The following is a 13,193-nucleotide window of genomic DNA, read 5'->3' as shown; positions in this document are numbered from 1 at the left end:
CTGCGGTCTCCACTCCTGCCTTCTCTTCCCCACCCTGCACCAATGGCCTCATGGTGAGTTCCCTATGATCAGTTGACAGAGGAAGAGAAGACTAGGACCTGCTTCACAGATGGTTCTGCACAATATGCAGGCACCACCCGAAAGTGGACAGCTGCAGCATTACAGGCTCACTCTAGGACATTCCTGAAGGACAGTGGTGAAGGGAAATCTTCCCAGTGGGCAGAACTTCGAGCAGTGCACCTGGTTGTGCACTTTACCTGGAAGGAGAAATGGCCAGATGTGCAATAATATGCTGATTCATGGGCTGTAGCCAATGGTTTGGCTGGATGATCAGGGACTTGGAAGAAGCATGATTAAAAAATTGATAACAAAGAAATTTGGGGAAGAGGTACATGGATGGACCTTTCTGAGTGGTCAAAAACTGTGAAGATATTTGTATCCTATGTGAGTGCTTACCCACAGGTGACCTCAGCAGAGGAGGATTTTAATAATCAAGTGGATAGGATGGCCTGTTCTGTGGACAACACTTAGCCTCTTTCCTCCGTCACCCCTGTCATTGCCCAATGGGCCCATGAACAAAGTGGCCATGGGGGCAGGGTTGGAGGTTATGCATGGGCTTAGCAACATGGGCTTCCACTCACCAAGGCTGACTTGGCTATCGCCACTGTTGAGCGCCCAATTTGCCAGCAGCAGAGACCAACACTGACCCTCAATATGGCACCATTCCTCAGGGTGATCAGCCATCTACCCGGTGGCAGGTTGCTTATATTGGACCTCTTCCAACACGGAAAGGGCAGAGGTTTGTCCTCACTGGGATACACGCTTACCCCAGATATGGGTTTGCCTATCCTGAACACAGTGCTTCTGCCAAGACTCTCATCCATGGACTCATAGAATGCCTTATCCACCATCATAGTATTCCACACAGCATTGCTTCTGACCAAGGCACTCACTTTATGGCTAAAGCAGTGTGGCAGTGGGCTCATGCTCATGGAATTCACTGGTCTTATCATGTTCCCCATCATCCTGAAGCAGCTGGATTGATAGAACGGTGGAATGGCCTTTTGAAGTCACAATTACAATGCCAACTAGGTGACAGTACTTTACAGGGCTGGGGCAAAGTTCTTCAGAAGGCCATGTATGTTCTGAATCAGTGTCCAATATTTGGTACTGTTTCTCCCATAGCCAGAATTCACAGGTCCAGGAATCAAGGTGTGGAAGTGAAAGTGGCACCACTCAGCAAAACCCCTAGTGATCCACTAGCAAAATTTTTGCTTCCTATTCCTGTGACATTACATTCTGCTGGCCTAGAGATCTTACTTCCAGAGGGAGGAATCCTGCCACCAGGAGACATAACAATGATTCCATTAAACTGGAAGTTAAGATTGCCACCTGGACACTTTAGGCTCCTCCTACTTTTAAGTCAACATGCTAAGAAGAGAGTTACCGTGTTGGCTGGGGTAATTGATGAAGACTATCAAGATGAAATCACTCTACTATTCCACAATGGAGGTAAGGAAGAGTATGCATGGAATGCAGGAGATCCACTGGGGCATCTCTTAGTGTTACTATGCCCTGTGATAAAGGTCAATGGGAAACTACAACAGCCCAATCCAGGCAGGACTACAAATGGCCCAGACCCCTCATGAATGAAGGTTTGGGTCATTCCACCAGGAAAAAAACTATGACCTGCTGAGGTGCTTGCTGAAGGCAAAGGGAATGCAGAAAGGGCAGTAGAAGAAGGTTGTCATAAATACCAGCTATGACCACGTGACCAGCTGCAGAAATGGGGACTGTAATTGTCATGAGTATTTACTCCTTCTTTTGCTAAAAACATGTTTGTGCATGTATACGCGTGTACTAAAAAAAAATCTTTATTTTGTTTCTTTTTCCTTTATCATGTGACATAAGATTTATTGATTTCATATCAGCATTTAAGTGTTGTTAACCTTATGTAATAGTATTTGGTTTGGGGATTGGTACGTTTCTGGTTGTACGAAGGATAGTTGTATTTATTGTCTTTATTTGAAGATTACGTATGATCTCAGGAGACGTGTGTGGGTTCAAGTTGAAAAGGGGTGGACTTGTGATGGTTAATACTGACTGTCAACTTCTTTGGATTGAAGGGTACAAAGTATTGATCCTGGGTGTGTCTGTGAGGGTGTTACCAAAAGAGATTAACATTAAAGTCAGTGGGCTGGGGAAAGCAGATCCACCCTTAATCTGGTCGGCACAATCTAATCAACTGCCAGTGAATATAAAGCAGGCAGAAAAATGTGAAAAGGAGAGACTGGCCTAGCCTCCCAGCCTGCATCTTTCTCCCATGTTGGATGCTTCCTGCCCTCAAACATTGGACCCCAAGTTCTTCAGTTTTGAGACTGGCTCCCCTTGCTCCTCAGCTTGCAGACAGCCTATTGTGGGACCTTGCAATCGTGTAAGTTAATACTTAAGAAACTCCCTTTTATGTGTGTGTGTGCGTCTGTGTGTGTATATATGTGTACATATATATGTGTGTATATATGTGTGTATATATGTGTACATATATATGTGTATATATATGTGTGTGTGTGTATATATATATATATATATATATATATATATATACACATGGTTTCCACAAAGCATTGCATATATATATACAATTTAGTTCTGTCCCTCTAGGGAACCCTAATACATTCAGTTAACTCTCCCTCCCCTCCACCCACCTCGTGTCATTGTCTCCTAATTTATAGTTGCTGACAAGAGGTCTTTTGTAATTTTTGTCTTTTTTCCTCTGTAAGTTATATCTCCTCCACGCTACCCTGTTTCCATGCATGGCTACTGTGAAGATTTTGTCTTAATATTTGGTTTCAGCAGTTTGACTATGATATGTCTAGGTGTGGCTTCTTTTGATATTTATATTTTGGGCAGATTTTCTAGGTTTGTTAGATTTGTGAATTTTTGTCTTTTGTTAATTTTGGAAAATTCTCAGAATTTTATCTCTTTAAATATTTCCTCTGCTTCATTCTCTATCTTTTCTTCTTCTGGTAATCCAATTACATATGTCTAGTTATTTTAATATTGCTGTGCAGCTTTTGGCAGCTCTTATTCTTTTTTAAAACTCTTTTGGCTCTTTACATTCCAATTTAAATAATATTTACTGATCTATTTTTTTATTTGACAAATATTTAGTGAGCACCTAACATATACCAAGAACTATAACTTTCATCCTCTGTATAAGGATTACAACCTTGTACAGAACAGATATAATTTCATTTCCATGGTAGTTACTTTTCAGTTGAGAAATGGAAAGCAATACAATAAATTAAAAAATATATAGACTGGTGAACAAAATAAAGGAAAGAAACAAAAGACTCTAATGCTAAGAAGAATTAATAAAAAATGAACAAAATAAAAATGCTCAACATGTCATTAAAATACTACCATGTTTGGACAAAATGAGTATATTCTTTTGTGTTGTAAAAGCTATCCTAACATATGTATCCTAGAATTTAAAGTATAATTAAAAAAAGCCATCCTAAGGTCATATTCATTTAAAAAAACTTATTTTAGGTTCAGAGGTATGTGTGCAGGTTTGTCATATAAATAAGTTGCATGTCGCAGGGGTTTGGTGTATAGATTATTTCATCAGCCAGGTAATAGGCATAGTATCCAATAGGTAATCCCTCTTCCCACCTTCCATCCTCAAGTAGGCCTCATGTCTGTTGTTCCCTTCTGTGTGTCCATGTGTGCTCATTGTTTAGCTCTCACTTAGAAGTGAGAATATAGGGTATTTGGTTTTCTGTTTCTGCATTAGTTCACTTGGGATCATGGCCTCCAGCTCCATCTATGTTGCTGCAAAGAACATGATCTCATTCTTTTTTATGGCTGCATAGTATTCCATGGTGTATATGCATTTTCTTTATCTAATCCACCACTGATGGGCACCTAAGTTGGCTTCATGTCTTTGCTATTGTGAACAGTACTGCGATGAGCATATATGTACATGTGAACATATATATATGAACATACATATATGTATTGTGAACATATATGGGATAAGCATATATATACATGTGTCTTTACGGTAGAACAATTTATATTTTGGGGGGGTATATACCCAATAATGGAATTGCTGGTTCAAATGGTACTTCTTTTTAAGATCTTTGAGAAATTACCACACTGCTTTTCTCAACGGCTGAACTGACTTACATTCCCACCAGCAGTGGGTAAACATTCCCCTTCCTCTGGAACCTTTCCAGCATCTGTCATTTTTTTTACTTTTCAATAATAGCTATTGTGACTGGTATCTTACACCATCTAACAGTATCTCACTGTGGTTTTAATTTGCATTTCTCTAACAATTAGTGATGTTGAGCATTTTTTTATATGTTTGTTGACCACATGTATGTCTTATTTTGAAAAATGTCTGTTCCACTTCTCAAAAGAAGACATTTATGCGGCCAAAAACACATGAAGAAATGCTCATCATCACTGGCCATCAGAGAAATGCAAATCAAAACCACAGTGAGATACCATCTCACACCAGTTAGAATGGCCATCATTAAAAAATCAGGAAACAACAGGTGCTGGAGAGGATGTGGAGAAATAGGAACACTTTTACACTGTTGGTGGGACTGTAAACTAGTTCAACCATTGTGGAAGTCAGTGTGGCGATTCCTCAGGGATCTAGAACTAGAAATACCATTTGACCCAGCCATCCCATTACTGGGTATATACCCAAAGGACTATAAATCATGCTGCTATAAAGACACATGCACACGTATGTTTATTGCGGCACTATTCACAATAGCAAAGACTTGGAACCAACCCAAATGTCCAACAACGATAGACTGGATTAAGAAAATGTGGCACGTATACACCATGGAATACTATGCAGCCATAAAAAATGATGAGTTCGTGTCCTTTGTAGGGACATGGATGAAACTGGAAAACATCATTCTCAGTAAACTATCGCAAGGACAAAAAACCAAACACCGCATGTTCTCACTCATAGGTGGGAATTGAACAATGAGAACTCATGGACACAGGAAGGGGAACATCACACTGCGGGGACTGTTGTGGGGTGGGGGGAGGGGGGAGGGACAGCATTAGGAGATACACCTAATGCTAAATGACGAGTTAATGGGTGCAGGAAATCAACATGGCACATGGATACATATGTAACAAACCTGCACATTGTGCACATGTACCCTAAAACCCTAAAGTATAATAAAAAAATAAAAAATAAAAAATAAAAAAAAAAAAAGAAAAATGTCTGTTCATGTCCCTTGCCACTTTTTAATGGCATTTTTTTTAACAACTGGTAAATTTGTTTAAGTTCCTTATAGATTCTGGATACCAGACCTTTATCAAGAGCATAGTTTGCAAATACATTCTTCCACTTTGTAGGTTGTTTACTCTGTTCATAGTTTCTTTTGCTGTGCCAAAGCTCTTTAGTTTGATTTTGTCCCATTTGTAATTTTTTGTTTTTGTTGCAGTTACTTTCGGAGTCTTTGTCATGAAATCTTTGCCAAGGCTGATGTCCAGAATGGTATTTTCTAGGTTATCTAGCAGTTTTTTTTTTTTTATAATTTTAGGTTTTACATTTAAGTCTTAATCCATCTTGAGTTGAATTTTGTATGGTGTAAGAAAGACGTCCAGCTTCAACCTTCTGCATATGGCTAACAAGTTGTCTCAGCATCATTTATTGAATTGGAAGTTGTATTAGTTTTTTCTCATGCTGCTAATAAAGACATACTTGAAACTAGGTAATTTACAAAGAAGAGAGGTTTAATTGACTCATGGTTCAGCATGGCTGGGGAGGCCTCAGGAAACTTACAATCATGGTGGAAGGCACCTTTTCACAGGGCAGCCAGAGAGAGAATGAGTGCAGAGCAAAGGGCAAAGCCCCTTATAAAACCACCAGCTCTTGTGAGAACTCAGTCACTATCAGGAGAACAGCATAAGGGAAACCGCCTCATGATTCAGTTATCTCCACCTGTCTTGCCCTTGACACATGGGGATTATTACAATTCAAAGTGAGATTTGGATGGGATACAGAGCCAAACCATGTCAGTAATTTTTCTTCATTGCTTGTTTTTGTAAACTTTGTTGAAGACCAAATGGTTGTAGGGGTGCAGCTTTATTTCTAGGCTTTCTTTTCTTTTCCATTGTTCTATGTGTCTGTTTTTATATCAGTACCATGCTGTTTTGGTTACTGTAGCCTTGTAGTATAGTTTGAAGGCAGGTAATGTGATGCCTCCACCCTTTTTCTTTTTGTTTAGAATTGCCTTGGCTATTTGAGCTCTTTTTTGGTTCTATATGAATTTTAAAATAGTTTTTTTCCAGTTATGTCAAGAATATCACTAGTAGTTTGATAGGAATAGCATTGAATCTGTAAATTGCTTTGGGCAATATTACCATTTTAACAATATTGATTCTTCCTATCCATGACCATGGAATATTTTTCCATTTGTTTGTGTCTTCTCTGATTTCTTTGAGCAGTGTTTTGTAATTCTTGTTGTAGAGACCTTTGACCTCTCTGGTTAGCTGTATTCCTAGGTATTTCATTCTTTTTGTGGCTATTGTGGATGGGGTTGTGTTACTGATTTGTCTCTCATCTTGGACATTGTTGGTGTATAAAATGCTGCAGATTTTTGTACATTGATTTTGTATCCTGAAACTTTGCTGAAGTTGTTTATTAGATCTAGGAGCCTTTGGGCACAGATTATGGGATTTTCTATGTATAGAAGCGTACTGTCTCCAAACACAGATTTTTTGACTTCCTCTCTTTCTATTTGGATGCCTTCTTTTTCTTTCTCTTGCCAGATTACTTTGGCTAAGACTTCTAGTACAATGTTAAATAGGAGTGGTGAGAGTGGGCATCTTTGTCTTGTTCCAGTTCTCAAGAGGAATGATTTTAGCTTTTACCCATTCAGTATGATATTGGCTGTGGGTTTGCCATAGATAGCTTTTACTATTTTGAGGTATGTTCCTTCAATGCCTAGTTTGTTAAGGGTTTTTAACTTGAAGGGATGTTGAATTTTATTGAAAGCCTTTTCTGCATTGATTGAGATAATCATGTGATCTTTGTTTTTAGTTCTGTTTATGAAATGAATCATATTTATTGATTTACATACATTAAACCAAGCTTGCATTCCAGGGATAAACCTACTTGATTGTGATGGCTTAGGTTTTGATCTGGTGCTGCATTCAGTTTGCTGGTATTTTGTTGAGGATTTTTGCATGTATGTTCATCAAGGGTATTGGCCTGAAGTTTTCTTTTTTGCTATTGTGTCTCTGCCAGGTTTTGGTATCAGGATGATGCTGGTTCCAGAGAATGAGTTAGGAAGGAATCCCTCCCCTTAATTTTTTGGAATAGTTTCAGTAGGAACAGTGTCTGCTCTTCTTTATACATCTGGTAAAATTTGGGTATGAATTCATGTGGTTCTGGGCTTTTTCTGGTTGGTAGGCCTTTTATTTCTGATTCAATTTTGGAACTTACTTTGGTCTGTCCAGGGATTCCATTTTTTCCTGGTTTAATCTTGAGAGGTTGTATGTTTCCGGGAATTTATCCTTTTCTTCTAGGTTTTCTAGTTTGTGTGCATAGAGGTGTTCATAGTAGTTTCTGAACATTTTTTTTGTATTTCTGTGGGGTCAGTGGTAATGTCCCCTTTTTCATTTCTGACTGTATTTATTTGGATCTCGTCTCTTTTTTCTTTATTAGTCTAGCTAGTGGTCTGTGAATCTTATTTGTCTTTTCAAATAAGAAACCCCTGGATTCATTGATCTTTTGTATGATTTTTCACATCTCAATTTCCTTCAGTTCAGCTCTCATTTTGGTTACATCTTGCCTTCTGCTAGCTTTGGAGTTGGTTTGCTCATGTTTCTCTAGGTATAATGTTAGGTTGTTAATTTCATATCTTCCTCACTTTTTGATGTGGGTGTTTAGTGCTATTAACTTCTCTCTTAACACTGCTTTAGCTGTGTCCCAGAGATTCTGGTATGTTGTATCTTTGTTCTAATTTTTTTCAAATAACTTAATTATTTCTGCCTTAATTTCATTGTTTACCCAAAAGTCATTCAGTAGAAAATCAGTTAATTTCCATATAATTGTACAGTTTTGAGTTATTTTCTTAGAATTAATTTCTATTTTTTTTGTACCATGTTCTAAGAGTGTGTTTGGCATGATTTTGGTTTTTTGTTTTAGTTTGCTGAGGGTTGTTTTATGGCGATTATGTGGTCAATTTTACAGCATGTGCCATGTGCGGATGAGAAGAATGTATATTCTGTTGTTTATAGTTGGAGAGTTCTATAGATGTCTGTTAGGCCCATTAGGTCAAATGTAGAGTTCAGGGCCTGAATGTCTTTGTTAGTTTTCTGTCTTGTACTGATCTATTTTCAAATTCACCAATTCTTCTCTCAGCTGTGTTCAGCCTACTGATAAGCTCATATAGTGAAGTCTTCACTGTTGATATTATGTGTGTATGTGTGTTTATTTATTTTAAGCATTCCCATTTGACTCTTTTAAAACTTAAAGTATAATAATAATAATAATAAAGAAAAAAATAGTTTCTGTGTCTTTACTGAACTCCCTGTCTGTTCATGCGTGCTGTCCACATTTTCTATTAAATTTCAAAATTAATCAGTGTGATTTTAAAATCTCTGTCTGATACTGTCAACATCTGGGTCATCTCTGAGTCTGGTCCTGTCAATTGCTTTATGTCTTGACAATGGGTTGTTTTTGCATGCTTTTAAAGTCTCCTACTATTTAAGTGAATGCTGGACATCCTTTGTGGAAGAACGATAGAAGCTGAGACAAATAATATTTACACCTGGAAAAGGACATGCATTTTCTTTTGCTTGGCTGTTATGTTGGGCATTGAGTTAGTGTAGGCAGACACACACTGGGTTTGGGTTTTATTGTTGCTCTCATTATCTTCATTGCAGTGCTAGCTCTGAATTTCCTCAGTGGTGGGCTGATGCTTCTTTGTGCTTAGAGTGGGGCAGGCGTGGGATAGTGGAGGTTTTCATTTTTGTTTTGTTTTGTTTTTCTCATTGTTCCTGCTCTATCCTCAGCTTTCTTTGCTCCTTTCATATCTGTACCACGGTGGTGGCGGGGGAGTCTGTTTCCATGTTCTTTATCCTTCTTCAGTGGTAAAATACTGTTGCTTATTATTGTGGACTAGGTTTATCTTGGGAAGAGGGAATTTTTATTTTCCTAACATAGTTTCAATTTTAGGCAGACTTGCATGCCTGGGTCTCAGAAACGAAGCCTCATCAGTGTTTCTTGCCTACCCTTTCTCCTAGTGTCTGTTGAACTCTGATCTGTGGGTCACTGGGCCATGGATAGAAAACAGTTTCCTGCCTGTTCCCAGAAGTAGTGTACTTTTCCTTATACCAGTGCAGGATCCTGAGTCCAAGAGTTTTCCCTGCTTTTTCTCAGGGCCAGAGGGCCTTTGCTTCTAGTCATCAACTAGCAGCAACAGAATTCTTGCCTTATCTCCAGTAATTTCAGGCTTTTGCTTTCGGTGACAGAAGGAGCCACGTAGCTGGGTAGAGTTCATATCTCTTGCGCAGGGGCAACTGAAAATTTTCTCTGTGCCTGTTCCACTGATGACCTCCTGCATGCCTATTCATCTCTAGATTTTCTCATGAGCCTCTAGTGGAGGGCAGTGAAAATGAGCTAGTAAATTAGGGCAAAATCCTCTTGTGTCTTGGACTGTCAGTTATTTCAAGCTGATACTTTAGTCCACAATTGGCTTTTAAGAATCTACTAAACTTTCAGCTAATTTCTTCTAACTGGCTTATGTGGTGGTCATCTCTTTTTCCTATACTCTGCCAATGGCAAAAGAGTTTGCATGTCCTCTCTCTCGTTGAAGGGGCTTGTAATTCTTTGGAATTTAATTTATTTGGTTGCCCCGTAACCTTACCTCTTCTGTGGGCTCATGAAAAGTTTGTGGATTTTCTGTCTTTTTCCAATTGCTAGGGTGACAGCCATTTCTCTTATGATGTTTTACATCCTAAATGAAAGCAGAACTCTAGAAATTTAAACTTGAAATATAGAAAGAATACAATCAAGGAGACTGCATAAATTTTGTTAATGGCAAATCACCCAAGCAAGGATTCACTCGCTCCTGCTGTGAGTTTCCATATTTGTTTCTGGTCTTCGATTTTCATGTGAGACCACTTCTTTTTTTTTCCCTAGGCTCAAAGCTGAGTACACTCCTGTCATTTTAATAATATTTTAGGCAAGTCCTATGACAATTATACCGACAAGTTTCTTCAACCCCACCACCACCCCTACCATGTCTATACTTTGCTTGCCCATACTCCCTTCACCCTTTCCTCTGCTATTACCACTGGCATTTCTGCTTGTGGTTGTGTAAAAAGCATCTCCAGATTACAGCAAGTTCAGTGGCCCTGCTCCACAGCCTGGCCTCTGCTGAAGGGAGAAAAGGGGGAAACATGAACCGCCATCATGGATTGTGATCAGGCACTACCAGAAGCCCAGCTTGTGTTTCAAAAACAGGCTCTTGGACATGTTCCCAGCAGATAACTCTTCACTGGCTTGGAGAACAGGAAGGACAATATCACAAACACCACTGTGTTTGAATTTCTAGAGGCTACCCAGGCCAAGAATACATCCCTGTGGTGCTTCACCACACACTCATTGCTGCAGCATTCACTGTCCCAGTCCTTACTCACAATGGGAGGATTCTCACAACCAGACATCACACATCGAGGCTGGGGTGAGAGTGCCACAGGAAACCCACTCACCAATTCAACATCCATCTCATAAGGAGACTCAACCTCATGAACTACATCTGTGATCATCTCACAGATAGTCTCAGGAGAAGTTGCTTCCACTGTATGGGTCTCAGGGCTATTGTTCATAGGCCGCTCAGGACTACTTTCCGCAGTTGGTAGGACTAAGGTAGTCTGCATTTTCAAAGTGAGTGGAGGCACATTCTTGATGTGCTGTAAATTGATTCGAACTTTCTGAGGTGGAGGCTGTTGCATGGCCTGGAGTGGAGGAGGCTGCTGCAGAATGGTAACTTGCTGCTGAGTCGGGGGCTGTGGCATCTGTTGTAATGGAGGGGGCTGTAGTCGGGGTGGAGGCAGTTGCATAGAAGCAACAGCAGCAGCTGCTGCTGCTGCGTGCAGCACTAACTGAGTGACAATCTGGGCTTGTTGGCTGGACTGGATAGTAGCTGTACTGGTTTGGCCTAGTTGGAGCCCCCAGGAGGTCACCACTGTGGCTGGGATAGCAGTAACCATCCCTCCTTGAGATATAGTAATGGAAGAGGGCAACGTTTGTTTGGTAATAATCAACTTGGTGATACTGGGCTGACCCCCAGCTCCTGAAGATGCCTGGTTTGCCACATAGGATGAAAGGGTGGAGTTAACAACAATGGATGGGGACAGGACAGGGGGCTTTGTTGAAGCTGGTGCTGGAGATGCTGGGTCAACAGTAGCCATAGGAGGTGGAGAAGGAGTTTGTGATGGTGGTGCTGGATCCAATTCCGCTGTTTCCACAGTGGCCTGACACTCCTGGTTGTCTTTGTAAGCAGCCAGTGCCTTCAGATACTCTTTCTTGGCAGCCTCAGTTTTCCTCTTATATATCTGTTTTTGCTCCTAAGACTATCCCACATGGAGGCCACAATTTTTGAAACCTCACCAAAAGTGGCATTAGGATTCTGTCCCTTGATGGCAGCCTGTGTATCACAAAATAATAAAGCATATGCTGAAACTGTTTCTGAGGTTCATTAGGATCTTTCTTTTTTCTCTTCTTTGGGACCTTCTGCTTTTTCCCTGCTTCCACCACCACTGTCTTCTGGCTGGAAATTTGCCTCCGGAAATCCTCAACACCATCCTCGTGAAGTGAACTAGGAGGTGAGGGCATGGTTGAAAGACGATCTTCAGGTGACTGGGCAGGTGGCAGGATGGTGCCACCCCCTAAGCTCAAACCCAGTTGGAAACTCAGTTCTGACTGATCAATGGTGGTCAACTGGTGATGCCCCATCAAGCCAGATGTTATGTCCATCATTAGTACATCAATTGTAACAGGTGGGTTGGCACTATACTGAGTTCCTATAGAGTGGTTCAAGTCCATGATCAAGCCTCCACCGAGGAGCCCCCGCCTTGCTCCATCAAGCCATGAGTCATGCCCACAGAGCATGTCCAATGTCTGGACCCCATACTGGGCTGAAGAACTGCCATCCTGTGAAGAGGAAGGGTCTGCCAGGTCGTCAAAGTGGTCAACCACATCTGAGACAGCCAATGAGGGATCAGAATCCAAGGAGATGGGTAGGATTTCAAATTCCTCCTCACCCAAGCTTGGTATATGGAATGTCTTGGCCCCTGACAGGAAGGGGTGTGAAGGCCCTGTGATTGTCAGGTAATTGTCATTTCCTCCGGGAAACTCCATCTTCACACAACTGCTCCTACCATCTCAGACTGTCATCGCTCCCACTGCCCCCGCTGGACTCGGAACTGTGAGACCACTTCTTGTATCATGTGTATCCTATTTAACTTTCCTTAAACAAGCCTGTGTTCCTTGCATCTAAAAACCTTAAAATGTGTGTGAATCCCAGCATCTCAGAACCAGGAGCACACTGAACTCACATTATGTGGTAGGCAACACTCTAAAGATGCCCTCCCTCAAGATTCTTACCTGTTGGTTGTTCAAACAGTAATACAGGCACTGCTGTAAAGTCCCAAGTCAGTTAACTTAAATTAATTAATTAATAAATTAGTAAGTATTAATTAATTAATTAAGAAAGAGTCTGTCTTTGTTGCCCAGGCTGGAGTGCAGTAGTGCGATCTCAGCTCACTGCAACCTCTGCCTCCTGGGTTCAAGTCATTCTCATGCCTCAGCCTCTTGAGTAGCTGGGATTACAGGCGCGAGCCACCACTCCTGGGTAATTTTTGTATTTCTAGTAGAGACGAGGTTTCACCATGTTGCCAAGGCTGGGCTTGAACTCCTGACCTCAAGTGATCTGCCTGTCTCAGCCTCCCACAGTGCTAGGATTACATGTGTGAGCCACCATGCCTGGTCGAAAGTCAGTTAACTTTAAAATATGGGGATTATCCAGGTGGGCCTGACTCAATTAGTTGACCTCTTTTAAAGTAGAAAGTTTTCTATGACTGGAAGCAGGAGAAGTCAGAGAAATTTGAAGCATGAGAAGGATTTAGTGTGCTGTTGTTGG

The 13,193-nt window shown here is 40.7% G+C and overlaps 1 pseudogene; it reads right to left on the bottom strand.

Moving 5' to 3' along the window:
• Nucleotides 1-10,473: 10,473 nt before the first annotated feature.
• On the bottom strand, nt 10,474-12,423 carry LOC100583735 (annotated as a pseudogene).
• Between the last annotated feature and the right edge of the window lie 770 nt (nt 12,424-13,193).

The sequence above is a fragment of the Nomascus leucogenys genome, chromosome 18, assembly GCF_006542625.1.
Source record: "Nomascus leucogenys isolate Asia chromosome 18, Asia_NLE_v1, whole genome shotgun sequence".
In the NCBI taxonomy this organism is placed as follows: Eukaryota; Metazoa; Chordata; class Mammalia; order Primates; family Hylobatidae; genus Nomascus; species Nomascus leucogenys.
This window is presented reverse-complemented; position numbering and strand designations above follow the sequence as displayed.